This window comes from Monodelphis domestica, chromosome 7, assembly GCF_027887165.1.
Source record: "Monodelphis domestica isolate mMonDom1 chromosome 7, mMonDom1.pri, whole genome shotgun sequence".
NCBI lineage: Eukaryota > Metazoa > Chordata > Mammalia > Didelphimorphia > Didelphidae > Monodelphis > Monodelphis domestica.
Genome location: NC_077233.1, coordinates 220,077,840 through 220,098,060, shown reverse-complemented (window position 1 = coordinate 220,098,060; position 20,221 = coordinate 220,077,840). Strand labels below are relative to the sequence as shown.

Below are 20,221 nucleotides of genomic sequence, written 5' to 3'. Positions count from 1 at the left end.
TAAAGCTGAGCAGGTCTGTATCAAAGACTGAGGCAGCTTTGGGGTTTTTGTTGCTGTTTTAGGAAGAGAGACAGAGACAGAAAGAGAGAGACAGAGAAAGAAGGGGGGTAACGTTTGCATTAATCCACTGGAGGAAAAAATGACAAATTATTCCAGTATCTTTACCAAGAAAACCCCTACAGGGTCACAAAGAGTCACCCATGAACATCAACAACAGAAATAATAAAGATTACTAGAATGGGAACTTTTAAAGTAAGAGCAAAGATCTCTTTTAACAGGATGGTATGATGCTCAGGAAAGAGCCTTTGGATCGGGGACCTGTGTCTGCCTGTGGAATCTTGGGCAAGTTACTTAATCTTCCTTTAAAATGAGGAGGTTGACTCTGAGATCTCATTCTGCTATTGATCTGTCAATGTGGAATCTTCATTTTACAGATGAAGGAACTAAAGTTAAGTGAATTCTTTAAGGTCACATGGATATTTACATTTTATTAAGATTTTCAAAGAGTTTTACATCTTTATCACTTTTGATTTTCTCCACAAACTTGGGGGACAAGTACAGATTTTATTGTTGAGTGTTTGTCATATCCAACTTTTCTTGACACTGTTTGAGATTTTTTTTAAACCTTTACCCTCTGTCTTAGAGTCAGTACTGTGTATTGGTTCCAAGGCAGAAGAGTGATAAGGACTAGGCAGTGATAGGTCTAGGGAGTTAAGTAACTTGCCCAGGGTCACACAGCTAGGAAGGGTCTGAGGCCAGATTTGAACCCACCTCCTCCTGTCTCTAGGCCTGACTCTCAATCTACAATCTACTGAGATACCCAGCTGCCCCAATTTGGGATTTTCTTGGCAAAGATATTAAAAGTGGTTTGCCATTTCCTTCTCCAGCTCATTTTACAGATGAAGAACTAAGGCAAACAGGGTTAAGTGGCTTGCCTATAGTCATAAACATCTGAGGTCAGATTTGAACTTAGGAAGATGAATCTTCCTGACACTGTGCCACCTAGCTGCCCAAAGAACGATTTTATACATGTTGAAAAACAGATTAAAATTCTTGACCTTGGAAGCAAGAGTCAGAGCCTAGAGATTTGAAGTCATAACTCTTCTCACTTGAAGTTTACCATTACACACACACACACACACACACACACACACACACACACACACACACAATGACATGACTTCTTTTGTAAGTAGTAAGTAGCAAATGTAGGTCATCTGGTTCTTAATCTAGTGAGTGCTCTCCCCACCATGACACTCTGTCTTAAATGTCCCCAAACCTGCAGTAGAGTTCTAGTACCTGAAGTAGACCAGGAAAGACATTTTCATAACACAGTCCTACTGACTCAAGTTGGGAGAGAACAAGCCAAGACTTGAAACCGAGAGTCCCATATTTATCTCTCTGGTAGTACTAGGTTTTCTTCCAAGCTTCCTCTGGGATAGTCCAGGATTTGGGGAATAGAGAAAGGTGGGGAGTGGAAGGTTTGCTGGGAAAAGGGATTTTTATTTCCGTTAAGGTCTCATCTGGACAGTTAGATGGTGGAGTAGATAGATAGGTCTGGAGTCAGGAAGATGTAAATTCAAAGGTGGCCCGAGCTGTGTGACCCTGGACAAGTTGCATTGCCCTATTTGCCTCAGTTTCTTCATCTGTCAAATGAGCTGGAGAAAGAAATAGCAAAGCACTCCAGAATCTCTGCCAAGAAAACCCTAAATGAGGTCTGTGAAGAGTTGAGTCCAAGGGAAAAGGCAGAACAACAAAAGCACCCCATTCATTGCGTTCACAATAACTTCACATCTCTCTAGTGCCTTGAAGCTCAAGCTCACAGCAGATATGAGCTCATCCCCCAACACCCCTGGGAGTGGCCTGGCTACATCTATTTCATTTCCAAGTGGGGAAACTCAGGCACAGCAGCCCCGTGGGGCTAGGCCTGAACAACAGGTCTTGTGGGTTCTCGGGGAGGGCCACCCTCGGATGAATTGGACAACAGAAAAGGGAATCCGATGTTTCCTACACATTGAGTCCTTATCCTGGCCCTGAGTGTGTTCTCAACATGGAGAGCTTCCACCTTAAATTAAACTGGTCTGTCTAGGTTGTGGATGAAGGAAAATAGCCCGGAGATGTGTTGATAACACTTTCTGAGATAAGACCCAATGTAAATCTATTCCCTTTGCTCTGGTGGAGGGACACCACCCCTTAGCAAAAGGCAAGCCAGTTCTCCAGCAGGTTAGGACATGAAGCCAGACGTAGTGTTTACTAATGGGGCAGTGTGCCCAAAGTCATCCCCAGTGGTGATTCAGGCATTCAAACCAGCCAGATTCCCAACAGGCCCAATGAGGGACTCTCAGGACCTTGAATTTGCTGTGTTTCTGCTTGCTTTCTCTTGCGTCCTCCTCAACCCTCCTTCTGAACCTCTGGTACTCCATACCCATCTCAATTCAATTCAATTTGATAAACATTGTGAAGCACCTATGTATATATATGCTAGCACTGTGCTAAGGGCTAGAGATACAAAAAAAGACCCTCAGAGAGTTTACCTTCTCAAGGGGGAGACATCATGCAAACAAATATGTGCAGTGTAAAGGATGATAGATTTGGAGACAGGGGTCTTGAATTCAAATTCTCCCTCTGCCTCATTGCCTCTGTAGGGCAGTGAAAGGGATGGTGGATTTGAAGGTAGAGGGTTTGGGTGCAGATCATAAGATCTGTCATTCGTTAGCTGTGTCAGTTTGAGCTGAGCCTTGACTTCCCCATCTGTAAAATTGGACTAGATGACTTTCAAGGACCCTTCCAGCTCTACATTTATGACCCTATGACACATCCTTAATGGGGAAAACACTGGTCAAATTCCTGATAAGTACTAGCAGCCCACACTGCCTTATTTTCCTCTCCCCAACTAAATTTAGTGGCATGCCGCTCTTCTGTAATGCCCCCTCCTTCTTCTACCAAACACATTGAAAAGTCTGCTGTGCCACTCAGAAGTTCTGGCTCTAAATTTCAGCTTTGTTCTGCCTTTTATTAGCCAGGTGATGGATATTCATCTCTGTGAACCTCAGTTTCCTCACCTGTAAAGTGGAAATTTTATATTACCTATGTCCCAGGATTCTTACAAGGGAAGTCTCTGGTGCCATGTGAAATATGACCTCTCATTTGGGCATTATTTAATGTGGTTGAGTTCACTGGTATGGTAGTGGACAGAACATGGTGGTGGTAGAAGGGAGGCAGGGTTAACCAAACAAGAGTTTGATTTCTACCCCCACCCCCTTGGTTAGGGATTTATAATCCAGTGGTGAAATGGAATAGTCAGAAAACTCACTGTTTTTCTTAATCTACATAGCCAGCCAGACAAATATTGGAGGTTTCCTATTTTTCCTGGCTTTTACCACCCCTTCCCTCAAGCCCATTAGATGTAACAACTGGGAAATCCCCAAACATTCTCTACTTGGATGGAAAAAAACAAAAAACAAAAAACAAAAAACCAGCCCTTTCTAATACATCTGATTAGGAATAGGAGAAGTTCTGAGTTTTGGAATATGACAGTCCCAGGGCAGATTTCCATCTGCAGAACAATCAGTGCTAGATAACTGTGGAGGACTCTGGGTAGTCAAACAGCTAAGCCAAAGAGGCAGTTAGATCATTCCCCAGACTGAGCTAACACTAGCTAGGTTGCTGATCCTCAGGACCCAATCTAAGTCAGAAACATTGGAGGTGAGATTCCAGAAATGTTTAGCACTAGGGATCACCTCCACAGAGCAGGCCAGAGAAATCCCCAATGATGCCAGGACTTCTAGAGGCCAAGACTCCCACCTTGCCAGGTTCCCAAGCCATCTTGAGCACCACTAACCCAAAGCTGATTCAGGTGGCTCTGCCCCAGAAACACTTCCAGCATTGGGCTGCCCTCCAGGGACAATATTTCCTCTATCTTCTCTACTCTCCTGTCTCACCTCCCCCCAGCCCTCCTCCAGGATAAACAAGGCACAATGGACTCCTGACCAGACTCTCATATCACTGACTCTGCCTTACTTGCTAAATATAATGGTTACTTCTCAAGCCCCATTCTTCCAGAGCTCCCCCTGAGTATTCTCTCCTCTGAATTTTCATGACTTTGCCCTTTACTGGAAACGAGGCAGGTTGTTAAGGCCTCGAAATATCAGGCTGAAAAGGTTGTAATTTATCCTAGGGATCCATTAAGGGTTTTTAGTAGAAGAAGAAAGACTTGTCATAGGTACATTATTTTGATGGCTCTATGTACAGAAGACAGACTGGAGAGGAGGGAAGAGAGAAAGAGGTGGGAATCAGGGATGCCAAGTGTGTAACTTCCTCCTTTCTTGAAACTTCCGTTCTTTAGAGTTCATGATAATAAATGATCCTGGTTCTCTTCCTAATTCACTGACTATTCCTTTTTTCTTTCCTACCATGACTCCTCTGCCTTCTTGGAGCATTTCTCAAGTCTGGGTCCTCTGCCTTTCACTCTTATCTGTGCATTCTTCTTTAAAAACTCTTGGGATCTCAAAGTTCCAATTACCATTCTTTATGCTGATGACCCTCTAATCTTCTCTAGCACAGATATCTCACTAGCCCTTCAGTTCTCCCTTTCTGCCCCCTCCATTTTGAGTTGCCTCCAGGATATTTTTTTCATGTACTCCTCCCAGTGATCTCAAGGGTGATGACTTGGTGGCCCAGTAGATTAGAGCACAGGGCTGTCAGTTAAGCTGAGGTGATGGGTTTGATTCCCACATAGACCAATTAGCTTTGTTTTGTTCTAAAGTCTCCATTTGTACCCCAAATTCCTGTCAGCTGTTTCACAAAGGTTTGACGTTTCCACAAAGAAAACCCAAGGAGTGTAGATGACTCACTTCAAATACATCCCCACTACTGGAAAAACCACTCCAAGCACATTTGGTACCCATGGTGGGTAAGTAGATTGTGTCATCTATACATAAAAGGTGGCATTTATTGTTGTTGCTAATAACATTACTATTATTCCTTCTCTAATTGGTTGGTAGTTTTAAAAGGGTGGAGTCCATGAATCTTATTCACTTTTTATTCCACCCAGTGTGTTATGATTGTTTAAATCCTATTCACCCATGAGCTGTAACAGGAAGTACTCTGATTAGATGTTAGTTAGAACTCTCCAGCACAAGAGATGTCAGGCACTGGGTCATGTTACCAGGAGAAGCCAAGGACTTCTTAGTCCTGAAGCCCTGTGGTGAGCAGTAGGATGACCTGTGTGAAATGGTTTTCAATGAACTCACTTCAGTCACTTTTTTTTTTTAATCCTTACCTTCCATCTGTTAACTTGGAAAAAACACAGAACTATTTAATAGTCAGAAAAACTGAGTCTTTAATCAGGAGAGGGAGAGTGTTCAATAGTTAGGCCTCCACATGGAGTCAAGTGCCCAAAACGACACAGAGCCCACCAAGGCTCTGGCACTCTGGCTGTGTATCCCTGAGAAGGTCACTGTGCTAGATTATCCTTCGAAACACCAAAGAATCTGGGGAACCCATACTTGTATTGATGGTGGGCAAATAGATTGCATCATCTTCAACCATTCTCCCCATCTTCCAGGATGTAACCTTGACAGTATATTCAACCCTTCACTTTTCCTGATCCCATATGTCCAGTCAGTTGCCAGATTTTGCCATTTCTATCTTTACAACATTTCTCATATCTGCCATATAGGATCCTTTTTTTTTTAATGGAATGAATTTAAATTAAATTGACTTTTTTTTAAGCCTCTTTTTATTCTCATAGCTACCATCTAAATCCAAGCTTTCATCACCTTCTGCCTAGGTTATTGCACTGGTGTCCTAAATGGTCTCTTTGCCACTAGTCTCTCCTTTACTTCAGTCCATCCTACACACTGCTACCAAAAAGATTTTCCTTAAGCTCAGATCTGAACCTGCCACTTCCCTATTCAATCACCTTCAATGGCCAACTTTTCTGTTTAGTTTTTAAATCCTTCATAACTGAACTCTAGACTGTCTTTCTAGTCTCACTGGAAATTATTTCTGTCTCCTGTATTCTGCAATCCAGCCAAATGGCACTCCATCTCTGTGCCTTTTCAATGTCCATCTCTTATGTCTACAGTGCACTCCTTTCTCAAGAATCCTTCTCTTTGGGGGCAGCTGGGTAGCTCAGTGGATTGAGAGTCAGGCCTAGAGATGGGAGGTCCTAGGTTCAAATCTGGCCTCAGCCACTTCCCAGCTGTGTGACCCTGGGCAAGCCACTTGACCCCCATTGCCTAGCCCTGACCACTCTTCTGCCTTGGAACAAATACACAGTATTGATTCTAAGACAGAAGGTAAGGGTTTAAAAAAAAAAAAGAATCCTTCTCTTCTTTTAAGATACAGTTGGGGGAGGGTGGGACAGTCTCAGTGCCTAGAGAGCCAGAAGGTAAGGAGGTTCTGGGTTCAAATCAGACACTTTCTAGCTCTATGACCTTGTGCAAGTCACTTAATCCCCATTGCCTAGTCTTCCCACTCTTCTGCCTTGGAACCAATATATAGTATTGATTCTAAGATTGTAAGATAAGGGTTTTAAAAAATTCTTATCTTAGAATTAATACAAGTACTAGTTCTAAGATAGAAGAGGAGTAATGGCTAAGTAGCTGGGGTTAAGTGATTTGCCCAGGCTCACACAGTTAGGAAGTGGCTGAGGTCAAATTTGAACCCAAGACCTCCCATCTCTAGGCTTGGCTTTCAATCCACTGAGCCATTTGGCTATTCCCAAGCTAAATGATCCTTTAGCTAAGAACAGAACAAAAAGGGTTAATAAGGAGCTGAAACTGAAGATAATGGAAGGTGGAAAAGGGAGAAATGCCCAAAGGATCAATGTGGATGCGTAATTATCTCATCAATAGACTTGGGCTCAGAGAAAGACATGTACAGAAGATGATGACAAGGACAGGTAACAGAGGATGAATACCAAAGTGTATGATAGTCATGAGAAAATAGTGTCCAGAGTACTAAAGTACAAAATGACTAAAGCCAGTGAGGGAAGCAAAAAAAAGAGAAAAGATAGCATGGGACTGATGCTTAATAAGCACCCATCAAGTGCTTATTTTGTGCCAGAGATTTATAAATATTATCTCATTTTATCCTTACAACAATTCTGTGAGATATGTGTATTATCCCCTTTTTACAGTTGAGGAAAATGAGGCAGACAGGTTATATGTCTTGCCCAGCATCATACACCTTGTTAGTGTCTGAGGTCTGATTTGAACCAGTCTTCATGACTCCAGACCCGGTGCTTTATCCACTGCCTGCCTAGCTCCCTAGCTCAGGGTGGAAGGGGTGATGATCTTCAGAAGGGAAATAATCAAATAAAAATGGCAGATAGGAGTTTGGAACTTCTTTGATGGAGCTATGATCTCATCCACATGGGGATTTCCTCCAAAGATGCAGATTGCAAACTTTCCACGGCCTCCCCTTCTTGGTTCTCCTTCTCTGTGACTCGTCCATGTCCTCCCATAAATCTGCCACGAGAGACTGACCCAGTATTCTGAGTATGGATTATCTGATGTATCTTGACATTGAGTGGATACCATGAACGAACGTTGTCTCTCTGTTGTTAACCTTTCACTCTTGCTACACAACTTACACATCTCTTTCTCATCACACATTCTTCACACTGGTTCACATGAATAATTCCTCGTGTCTACCATGTCCCTCTCGGTTGCTCTTTCAGTGATCCTTGATTTTGGGTCTTTGAAGACTGTTACTCACTGATTCAGAGCCACGTGACATCCTTGGAAAGAGCCTGGTACTAAAAAGATGAACTTCTGAAGTTTGGTATCAGTGAAAGACCTGAGGAGTTTCCCACAGGCAGTCCAGCCCGTTGGCTTTCTCTTGTTTAATTCTGGGCCAGGGGTCCTAAACCATCTGTACTGTTGCTGTCTATACCCAAGAGAAATGAGAAATCAGAATGAGAGCACCAATGAGCTCAAGCCACTAGCCTCTGGGAATTATGGTGCCCAAGTCCTGAAAGAACTGGCAGTGGTGACTGCTCAGCAGAACCAGAAGAACAACTGCCATGATGACTATGGTGTTATAGTGGAAGGTAGCCAGCTAGCACAATGGATAGAGGGCTGGACTTTGTAGTCAAGATGACCTGAGTTAAAATCCTCTCATAGTCGTTATCAATGAGATGCCAGGCAACTCACTTAACCTTTCATAGCCTCTGCTTTTATGTTGTTTGTTCAGGTATTTTCAGTCATGTCTGACTCTTAGTGCCCCTTTGGATTTTTTTTTTTTGGCAAAGATACTGGAATGGTTTGTCATTTCCTTCTCTAGATCATTTTCTAGATGAGGAAACTGAGGCAAACAGGATAAAGCAACTTGGTCACAGAACTAGTAAGTGTCTGGGGTCAGATTTAAACTCAGAAAGAGGACCTGACTCCAGGCCTGGCACTCTATCCATTGAGCCACCTAGCTGCCTCAGTTTACATATTTATTAAAAGAGGATAATAATAGCATCTATGTCAAACTTGTGAGGATCAAATGATATAACATTGGCAAAGTGTTTTGCAAATCTTGCAATGATATAGAAATGATATTATTATATAGATATTATTATTAATACTATTAATATGATATATAAATATATTTGTTACATCTATTTTATATAACTATATATTTATACATGATATAAAAATAAAATATATTTATATAAACATATTAAAATAAATAATATAAATATATAAAATGTAAACATATTTTGATATTTTAAAAAGCCCTAACCTTCCATCTTAGAATTAGTCATTTGTATCAGTTCCAAGGCAGAAGAGTGGGAAAGGCTAGGCAATGGTGGTCAAGTGGCTTGTCCAGGGACACAGTTAGGAAGTGTCTGAGGCCAGATTTGAATCCAGGACCTCCCATCTCTGGGCCTGGCTCTCAATCCACTGAGCTACCCAGCTGCCCCCTTTGTTAGATAATTCTTAGGACATTTTTGTGATGGGAAAAATGGATTATATTGTTGTTTACTTATCTCTGATTCTTTAGGACTCCATGGACCATAGCCATTAATGGGGTTTTCAGAACTGATGCTGAAATATACTTCTCAACTCTTAGAACATATACAATGGACTAGAACCATGATGGTGAACCTATGGAACGGGTGCCAAATATAGCATGCAGAAACATCTCTGTGAGCATGCGTACCCTTGCTAGGTAGAGTTAGTTACTAGAAAGGCAGAGGAACTTACCCTGCCCCTCTGCCCCACAGCCCAATTGGAGTACTTCCTCCCTCACCTGAGTGGAATGCTCTGGCCACTCCCTCCCTTTCTCCCTCCCCTGTCTGGGGTAATGGAGTGGGGCAGGGGAGGGAAGGACACTCAGCCTCTAGGGGTGGAACCAAGCACACAGTCTGGAGGACAGGACCAGGAACACAGTTGGGGGGGGCAGGGCATGCAGTCTCTAAAAGGTTTGCCATCACTGGACTAGAGAGACAGAAAGATTCATACATTAATAGACGTAGCTACTGTTTTTTATTTGCTTGGCTTTATTAGAGTTAATGATTTCAAGCTTTCCTGCCATTAAATTTAATATACATGTAAAATGTACATAACAAAAAGTCACAGTTTCACATATAACTGCCTTTTGTTTTTTGCTTATTGAAATTTTCCCAGATTAATAGTAGAAAGAAAATAGAAGAAAGAAAAAACTAAGGGAAGGGGAAGGGAACAAGCATTTATTAAGCACCTATTTTGCCCACCAGGCAGGTACTAAATGCCACTGAGTACTAAAAGTAGTAGGTGCTTTTTGAATATGAAATTTGATCCTCAAAACAACTCTATGAGGGAGGTGCTGTTATTATCTCTATTTTACAAATGAGTTGGAGTGAAATGATTTGTTCCAATCAACCAGCTAGTAAGTGTTAGATATTGGATTTGAACTCAGGTCTTCCTGACTCCAGGGCAGCAAGGTTGGCACAGCAGATACAGTGCCAGACATGGAGTCAAGAAAATTCATCATCCTAGGTTCAAATCTGGCCTCAGACACTTCCTAGTTGTGTGACCCTGGGCGAGTCACTTAACCCCCATTGCCTAGCCCTTACCACTCTTCTGCCCTGGAACCAAGACGTGGTATTGATTTTAAGACAGAAGGTAACGGTTTAAAAACCAAACCAAACCTTGGCATTCCAGACTAATGAGCTTCCTTTTTGGCAGTCACATTATGAGTAGATCAGATGATAGAGGTCGAATCATAAAGTCAAAAAGCTCTGCACCCAGAGTCAGGAGAGCTCTGGGTTTGGGTGGCACTTCTGACATTTATGTGCCATACTGTCATGGACCAGTTACTTAATCTGAGGCTTGGCTTCCTTACCTTTAAAATAGCAATAATAGGGGGCAGCTGGATTGCTCAATGGATAGAGAGCCAGGTCCAGAGACAGGAGATCCTGGGTTCAAATCAGATTTCAGATACTTCCTAGCTGTGTGACCCTGGGCAAGTCACTTAACTCCAGTTGCTCAGCCTTCACCACTCTTCTACCTGGGAACCAATACACAGTATTGATTCTAAGATGGAAGGTCTAGGTTTTTTTGGGGAGGAGGGGAGAATACTGATAACAATACTTGTTGCAAAAGTATGCTGGGGCCAACTCTGCTTCTGAGAGCTAGATCTGATTATTAAATGTTTAGTGTGAACATTTATATACACTTTAGAAATATCTTCAGCCTTCCTAGGTAAATGCAACAGCTAAGTGACCCAATGGAAAATGCCAGACCAGAAATCAGATACCCCGAGTTCAAATCCAGACTCCGAAACTTACTGTGGAATGCTAGAGAAGTCACTTGACCCTATTTGCCTCAATTGCCTCATCTGTCAAATAAGCTGGGAAAGGAAATAGCAAACCAGTTCAGTGTCTTTGCCAAGAAAACCCCAAATGGGGTCTGGGAGAGTCTGGCTGAACAGCTAGACTAAGAAAGTGTTAATAATGCAGATTAAACTTCCAAGTCTGTTTGGCTACATTATAATATATTTGCCTATATTGCCTGCCACAACCCTTCTTCCTCCACCCCCCAGCCTGATCCTTAAACATTTCCCAGGATACTCCTCTATTGCTCTATAAACTTGCTTAGAGCTCAGCAGCAGAACATTCAGTAGAAGCCTCAGGGAATGAAGTCCTGGAGCTTAATTAATACTAATAGAAATAGAAATAACCAGCATTTCTCTAGTCCTTTAAGGTTTACAAGGTGCTTCATTTAGACCTTTTCTGGTTTTGTGACCCTGGGCAAGTCGTTTGACCTTCATTTATCTGTTTCCTCATCTGTAAAATGGGGATAATAATAGCATCCACCTCCTAGGGCTGTTGTGAAGATCAAATGAAATAATATTTGCAAAGCACTGGCACAATGGCCGGCACATAGTAGGTGACATATAAGTGTTAGCCATAATAATAATAATTATGATTATTCTACCCATAATTTCATTTGGGCCTCACAACACCCCTGCCAGAAGCATGTATGCCTCATGGGCTAGTGGTAAGAAAGGAGGCAAAGCACTTGGGAAACCTGCCTATGTAAGTGTCAGTTTGGGGTTTTGGTTTGTAAAAACAAGATAATGCCCTCGATATTTTATATCTGGATCTCAGGAAAGCATTAGAAAAGGGCTCTCGTGCTAGATGGGTTAAATAATAAGCATAGTTAGGTGGCATTGGCCACCTATAATGCATAACAGAATACTTTATGTAATATAGAATACACATAATTTTAAAGTTTGCAAAGCACTTTACAAATCATAATTCCTTTGTTTTTGTCCCCATAATTCCTTTGATTGATCTCCACAACAGCACTGTGATAGTTTACACATGAAGAAACTAGGGCTGAGAGAGATTAAATGATTGATTCAGGGGCAGCTGGGAGGCTCAGTGGATGGAGAGCCAGGCCTAGAGACGGGAGGTCCTGGGTTCAAATGTGGTCTCAGACACTTCCCAGCTGTGTGATCCTGAGCAAGTCACTTGACCCCCATTGTAGCCCTTACTGCTCTTCTGTCTTGAACCAATATATAGTATTGCTTCTAATGGGGAAGGTAAGGGTTTAAAAAAATATTTTTAAAAATGATTTATTCAATCACACAGCTAAGTAAGTATCTAAGTCGGGATTTGAACTCTGGTCTTCCTGACTAGAGGGCAATTAGGTGGCTTAGTGGATAGAACACTGGGAGTGAAGTCAGGAAGACCAGAGTTCAAATCTGGCTTCAGACACTTACCAGCTGTCACCCTGGGCAAGTCACAAAACCCTGCTTGCCTCAGTTTCCATATCTGTCAATTGAGCTGGAAAAGAAAATGGCAAACTATTCCAGCATCTTTGCCAAGAAAACCCCAAATGGGGTCATGAAAAGTTGGACATGACTGAATAGCTTCCTGACTATGAGATCAACACTCTATCCACTGTAGTTCCTAGATGTCTGGTTGAATGAGCAGACTCCCAGAAAAAAAGACTCCTTCAAGCCCATCTCAAGGATGAGAACTGCCATGATTACCAATGCAATTCTCAGATAATCTCAGAATTACAGGGAGCCTTAAGAGACTAATGTAGTTCACACCTGAACAGGAATTCCCTCTACAAACATGCCCAGTGAGTGACTATCTAGGTCTATGATGGCAAACCTATGACACACATGTCAGCACTGGCATGTGTAGCCATTTTCAATGATACGTGGCCTCATGTGGGCTCAGTACGCCTTGGGGTCAGAAGCCATGGGGAGCCACAGCTGAGGTCATGGCCATGGCCATGCCCCCACCAGGCCCAGGGGAGGGCAGCTCTATGTGCTGGCCATGGGTGTGGGGGAGGGAGAGGGCAAGTATGGGGCACCTTGGGTCAGGGGGCTGGGGCACATGGGACTCCTGTGGAGGTAGGGAGGAGGATCCCATGTGGGGGCAGGCTGGCCAGTGGCAGCTCAAGACACCTCTAGGCTAACCAGCTGGGGAGAGGAAGGGCAGGGAGGGGCCTAAGGAAGACTGGGCAGGGCTCCAGCCCACATGCAACAGAGGAGTGCCTGGAACCGATTACCAGACACTTTTAGCACCCTGAAAAATATAGCAATGGCTTTACTCACAATTTTTCCCTCTAAGTACTTTTGTGAGACCTTATTCTCAGCGTTAAATATCAAAACCAATAAAAGAAATAGACTGACAGATGAAGTTAGTAGCCCTTTCTTGGGCTTGAAGTATACAAAATACCAACCTTCAATTGAAGATTTAGCCAATGAAATTCAATACCAAAAAAGTCACTAATAGGCAGGTTAGTTAAAGAATTTTCCCCTCCCCCTCACTTATCTTAGTTCACAGCACCCCACACAAGTTAAATAATATAAAGACCAACCAAAAAAACTGTCTAACAGATGAACAAAAAAGTCACTAAGCAGGTAAGTTAAATAATTAGTTTTGGGTTTATTAAATACAGTTATATATTACAATTATACATTTTTGTTATTTAAACCATAAATATCACAAAATTATGGGGGGTTTTTCTTCTCAAAGTGACACACCACCTGAGTTATGCTCGGCTTTTTGGTGAATTTTGACACACCAAGCTCAAAAAGTTGCCCATCACTGATCTAAGTGACAGTGTCATTGGTGGTTTTACACTTGGTGTGACTCCATTTGGGATTTTCTTGGTGAAGGTCTTGAAGTGGTTTGCCATTTTCTTCTCCAATTCATTTTATAGATGAGAAAATTGAGGCAAACAAGGCTAAGTGACTCACCCAGGGTCACATAGGTAGGAAGGCTCTGAGGCTGGATTTGAACTTATGAAGAGGAATCTTTCTGATTCTGGGCCCAATGGTCTATCCATTGGGCCAGCTAGCTTTTTCCAGGGGACATTCATCCTTTTGCCTAAAGACCCAACCTACTGGGTCTTAAGGTAGTCCATTCCATTTTTGGATATCTCTAATTCTTAGGAAGCTTTTCCTCATTATGAGCATAAATGTGCCTCTCTGAAACTTATCCATATTCCTCTTCCATCTGTCCTCTGAGGAAAAGGAGAACAAATGGACTCAGTAATTTCAATATTTAAAGATAGCTGTAATGTTCTCCTCCCTGAGTCCCTAAGCTAAAGAGTACCAGTTCTTTTAAACAGTTTTAATGGGAAATGGTCTCCCATATCATACACATCTTGGTCGCCCTCCTCTGGATACTCCAGTTTATCAGTGTTCTTCCTAAAAATGTCCCAACCCCCCCAGCTACTTCCGCAACCCCTCATTGACCTGAACTCCGTATTCCAGATTTACCAGGGCAAAGTACAATGGCATCTCACCACCCCTGTTCTATAGGACTTTGTAGACTTTTCTCAATTTGATTTCACCTTCCTAGATTTGGCTTGTCGTATTGGTCAAACTACATATTTTCAGAGTCTGACCATCACCTACAAATTTGATTAGCATGCTCCCAAAGCCCCCATTGAATAAAAAAATATCCATGGCTAGAATCAGACCTGGAGACAGGATGTCGTGGGTTCAAAACTGACCTAAGACACTTCCTAGCTGTGTGACCCTGGGCAAGTCACTTAACCCCCATTGCCTAGTCCTTATCACTCTTCTACCTTGGAAGCAACACACAGTAGTGATTCCAAGATGGAAGGGAAAGGTTTAAAAAAAAAAGTTAAACAACATAAGTGTCCTTCAGCCATTCTGCAAGAATCCTGCTTCTAACTCATTCCCAAAGATCTAAGATTTCTTCTGTGTAAGGAACTCCCAATAGATGAGTGCTAAGAATTTGTTCAAGCTATTTCTTAGGAGGTTAAGTGACTTGCTTGAGTTCACAGGGCTTAAAAGGGTCTGATGTTGGGCTGCAATCTAGTTCTCTCTGATTCCAAGACTAGGGCTTTGTCTCAGCCAGAGATCAATATTGTTTGTTTGTCACTGGCTTTCCTAAAAATATAGTGTTTGGGCCTGGATACAATGGTTCTGGAATAGACTTGCTAAGGTAAAGTGTAGGGGGACAACCACTTCCCTAATTCTAGACACTAATTCAATATTCAGTGAGCATTTATTAAGCACCTGTTATATGCAAAGCAGGCATTTAGGTGGTGGAAAGGATGGGGGCCAGCTATAGGGCCAGAAAGACCTGGACTTAAGTTTGACCTCCCACATTTACTGATCCTGGACAACACCATGTTTGCCTCAGTTTTCTCTTCTGTCAAATGAGCTGGAGAAGGGAATGACAAACCATTCCAGTGTCTCTGCCAAGAAAACCCCCAATGGAGTCAAGAAGAATTGACCATGACTGAAAAATGACTGAACAACAACAAAATGAGTCTGTAAACTATAGTTTGTGAGCTTGGCTTCTATTTCTGGCAAAGGTTTAGAAGAGGGTAGCAAATGAATGGTTTGTGAACATGCAGAAAGGGAAGTGGTGATGGCCAAGATGGCGCCATCCAAAACAGGTCATGCCAGACTAACCTCATTGCCTTTCTTCAACAAAGTCACTAGACTGGTAGATCAGGGGAATGTGGCTGATTGGGTTTCCTGAGATTTCAGCAAAGCATTTCAAAAGGCCTTTCGTGCTGTTTTTGTGAACAAGATGGATCGATAAGAGGCAGATGATTACAGCTCCTTTGACTTAAAACTAGTTGAATGACCAGAGTCGAGGAGTAAGTCATTAATGACTCTCTTTCAAATTAGAGACTAGGTAGTGAGGACGTGGAGGCTAATGGAAATGTAGGCTTCATCAAGAGAGGAGCCTTGTCTGTCTAGGAGGGAGGTGCCTCTAAAGCTGAAAGTCTAAACCTTGCCCTAATCAAACCACACCTACAATACTATGCTCTGTTCTAGACACATTTCTTATTTTATTTTATTAAACCCTTATGTCATAGAATCAATACTATGTTTTGGTTCTAGGCAGAAGAGCAGTAAGAGCTAGGCAGCAGGGTTTAAGTGACTTGCCCAGGGTCACACAGCTAGGAAGAATCTGAGGCTAGATTTGAATCCAGGATCTCTCATCTCTAGGCCTGACTTTCAATCCACTGAGCCATCCAGCTGCCCCTCTGACACATTTTTAAGAACACTGACCAACTTTTTTTTTTAATAGAGAATAGTGAAAACCTTTTATTTTTATTTTTTTAAAAATGTGATATTTTGTTTTTTTTCTAATTACATATAATACTTTCTTTTCCCCTTCCTTCTTTTTTTCTTTCCTCCCTCTCCCTCTCTTTCTTTCTCCCTTCCTTCCTTCCTTCTCTTTTTTCTTTCTTCCCTCTTTCTCTCTCTCCCTTTTTCTTTCTTCCTTCCTTTCTTTCTTTCCTTTTTTCCTCCCTTCCTTCTTTCCTCCTTTCTTTCTTTTCTTCCTTCCTTTTTGTCTTTGTAATAATTCTAAGATAGAAAGGCAAATGAGGTTAAGTGACTTGCCCAAGGTTTACACAGCAAGTGTCTGAGGTCAAATCTGATCTCAGGTTTTCCCAACTCCAAACCTGTCATTCAATCCACTGTGTCACTCAGCTACCTCTATAATTTTTAATTATTCATTTTCTAAAATTTTATGTTCCAAATTCTCTGCCTCCCTCCCTCTCACCCCTTTGCTTTCCCTGAGATGACAGGTTATATATGCTCTATCATGCAAAATATATTTCTATATTGGCCAAATTGTAGAAGAAGATTCATATAAAATAAAAAAGAAAAGAAAAGAAAGTGTGCTTTGATCTACATTCAGACTCCATCAGTTTTTTCTCTGGAGGTGGATTGCATTTTTGATTGACAAGCTTTGGAGGGAGGGAAGGAGTTATCTAAGGCTGTGATTTCATCATTATGGGGGGTTCTCTCCACTTATATAGATAACAACCTAATGATAGTACAAGGAAAGAGTGGCTCAGGGACCCTGTGAAATTGTGCCTGACTTGCCCCAAATCACATAGATAGCAAGAAGCAATGACAGGCCTTGAATTCAAGACTTCCTCACTCCAAGGATGGCCTTTATCCACCATGAATATAGTCTTTTAGAGGTCTTTCTAAAATGAACATGGTTCAGATAAGGATAGTCAATATGGTTAGGGGGCTTGGACCTATATGGCACAGTGGATAGAGTGCTGGGCCTGAAGACCTCAGATCAGGAAGACTCATTTTCATAAGTTCAAATCCAGCCTCAGATACTTACTAGCTGTGTGACCCTGGGCAAGTCACTTAACCCTATTTGCCTCAGTTTCCTCATCTGTATGATGGGCTAAAAAAGGAAATGGCAAACCACTCTTACATCTTTGCCAAGAAAACCCCAAATAGTGACAATTTACTAGCTATGTGACCCTGGGCAAGTCACTTAAGCCTGTTTGCCCAGTTTCCTCATCTGTATAATAAGCTGGGGAAGGAAATGGCAAATCCAGCCTCACTTTCTAGCTGTGTGACACTGGGTAAGTCACTTGACATATATATATATATATATATATATATATATATATATATATGCTTCAGTTTCCTCAACTGTAAAAAGGGGTTAAAAAGAGTGCTCACCTCTGGGGGTTGTTGTACTATATTTGTAAGGGGCTGAGCACAAGGCCTGGCACACCACAGGTGCTACATAAATGCTTGTGCCCTGCCCTTCATCTCTTTCCTAGAGCACAGGAAGTTTTGCTGAAGAAAATACGCCTCTTTAGGCTGAAGAAGGAAAGTCTTAGGGGAGATGTGATGGTTGCCTTCTAGTGTTTGAAGGACCATGTTGTGGAAGAGGGATTAGACATGCTCTAATTGGCCCCAGAGGGTATGACCAGCAACAAAGAAGCAGATTTCTGCTCAGTTATCAAGAAGAATTCCTTCACAAAGTGAGTGATCTCCAGTGCAAGGGCAATAGATGGGTTTCTTTACTATTGGAGTGTTTCAAGCAGAGGCTTCAAGCCCTTACATTTGAGGCTGGATTTGAATGTCCTGCTCGCTAAGATTCTTTTTCAACTCTGAGGACCTGTGTAGACCAGAATTTAGAATCTGGGAAGCTAACTCCGGACAGCTGTAATTAGGTGCTTTAATGTATGTCTTTTTTTTCCTTATGTTTTTCTTTTATGTAATAATATAATAACAATAATTATAATAGCTAATATTTATACGGCACTTACAAATGTTATCTGATTTGATTCACACAGCAACCCTAGGATATAGGTACTATTATTATCCCCATTTTTTATAGATAAGGAAACTGAGGCAGACTCAAGAGAGGCATAGCGCCTATCAAAAGGGTAGTGGTTATTCCTCAAAAAGACTTTCCCAGGGGTTACTAAGTGGCTCCCTGGATTGAAAGCTGGGCCTAGAGACATGAGGTCATGGGTTCAAATATGGCCTCAGGTACTTCCTAGCTGTGTGGCCCTGGGCAAGTCACTTAACCCCCATTGCCCAGCCCTTACTGCTCTTCTGCCTTGGAACCAATACTGAGTATTGATTCTAAAATGGAAGGTAAGGGTTAAAAAAAAAAGAACCAGAATATCTACCTTGTATTTTAATCAAATTATTTTGTTCAAGTTCATTTGACAAGCTTTAAAAGCTTGGTCATTTTTGAGCACAAGGCTTGGCCCAAGGCAGCAATTTAAAAAATAAATATTTGTTCACTTGGGTCATATGGTCTTTTATTTAGAGTTAGGAGGGACTCTGTTAGAGGTCATTCAATTTTAACACCTTCATTTTTTTTTAATCTTTACCTTGCATGTTAGAATCAATACTGGTTCCAAGACAGAAGAGCGGTAAGGGCTAAGCAATGGGAGTTAAGTGACTTCCCCAAGGTCGCACACCTAGGAAGTGGCTGAGACTAGATTTGAACCCAGGACCTCCCATTTCTAGACCTGGTTCTCTAACTAATGAGTAGAAGCCCAGTACCAACAGAACCCCAGATCTTGCCTCCCAGGTACGAGTTCTGGCCTCCTGGCATATATATCCTGTAGATCTGGGCAGCTGGGGACAGAATAGATACCCTGTTCCTCTTGGAGTTCTTTTAAAATCAGAGAGAAGTCGCTAGGCCAGTGATGGCGAATCTATGGCCTGAGTGCCAAAGACAGCATGCAACCTCCCTCCCCCACCCAGAGTTAGAAAGTCACTAGAAAGGCAGAGCTGCTCCCCTCCCCCTCTCTACTTTGCCTGTACCCTCCTCTGCCCAGCCAGGTGGGTGGGTCACAGAGGGCAGAACTGGAGGGGAGCAGAGTGCTCAGGCCACTCCCTGCCACACTTGCTGAGGACATTTCTCACATGACCCTCCCTCCTCCCAGAAGCCCAATAGGAGCGCCTCTCCCTCCCTCCCCTGGTAAGGTGTGTGTGGGGGGAGGCGCATCCAGCATTTGGGGGGAGGGGCACAGCACTAGCTGGGGTGGGGGCGGGGCCAAAAGGTTCCTCATCACTGCTCTAGGATGCGTCATCCCACACCAAAGCTGAGGTGGGCAGCAAGCGGCTCAACTGCTCCAGCCACTGTGGACTCCATTGCAAAAGGGATCATCTGCGATTGTAAAACTTAATTAACGGTTTATAACAACACTAATTAAAAAGGAAAACCTCTGGGTCAGGCTGAGCCAGAATCCCTGCCTTTGCCACATAATTAGAAGCCAGCTGTGTTGGGAGGCCAGTCAGTTGGGGGTAGCTAATGACCCATTTGCCTGCAATCTGAACATGGATTTGGGGAGTCCCAAGGAAGAGAGCAGCTGGGCAGCCATTTACAGGGGGACTAGCCCACAGCCTAGCCAGCTACAATTGGCTATGGGGTCGGGCATCAGGTGGGTCCATTCCCCTCACCATCATTATTGGAGCTGATGTGTGCAAGGCCTATAAGGATTTTAGTGTCTGGGAAAAAAGGGTTCTAGGTTACAACCGAAATTTATTCTTTCAAAAAAAAAATAATAATAAAGAAATGTATTATTTCATGATACAGTGAAAAGAACATGGGCTCTAGTCACAGAACTGGGTAGGGGAATCACTTAATGGCTTCCAGCCTCAGTTTTTTCATCTGTAAAATGAGACCAGTAAAAGCACTTACCTCATAGGATTGTGAGAATCAAATAAGAAAGCATTTCAAATGGCTTGTTTCAAGTAGAGTTCTAGAACTGCCTAGATTTTAAACATTTCGATTACTTGGCTAGAAATAGGTAAATAAGACTGTGTTGACAAGCTCTTCCTACTGATTTTATTTACTGCCATCTTTTTCCCTTCTTAGGTGACACAGAAGATAAAATAGTGGGCTTCAAGTCATAAAGACATCTCCTGGACATGAGCTGTGTGACCCTGGGCAAGTCATTTAACCTCTATTTGCCTCAGTTTCCTCAACTGCAAA

General features: G+C 42.4%; 1 protein-coding gene across 1 annotated transcript in view; it reads right to left on the bottom strand.

Annotated features, from left to right (window-relative positions):
* Nucleotides 1–20,221, bottom strand: part of TMEM184A (transmembrane protein 184A) — a 61,395-nt gene that overhangs the window by 31,839 nt on the left and 9,335 nt on the right. The window lies entirely within an intron of this gene.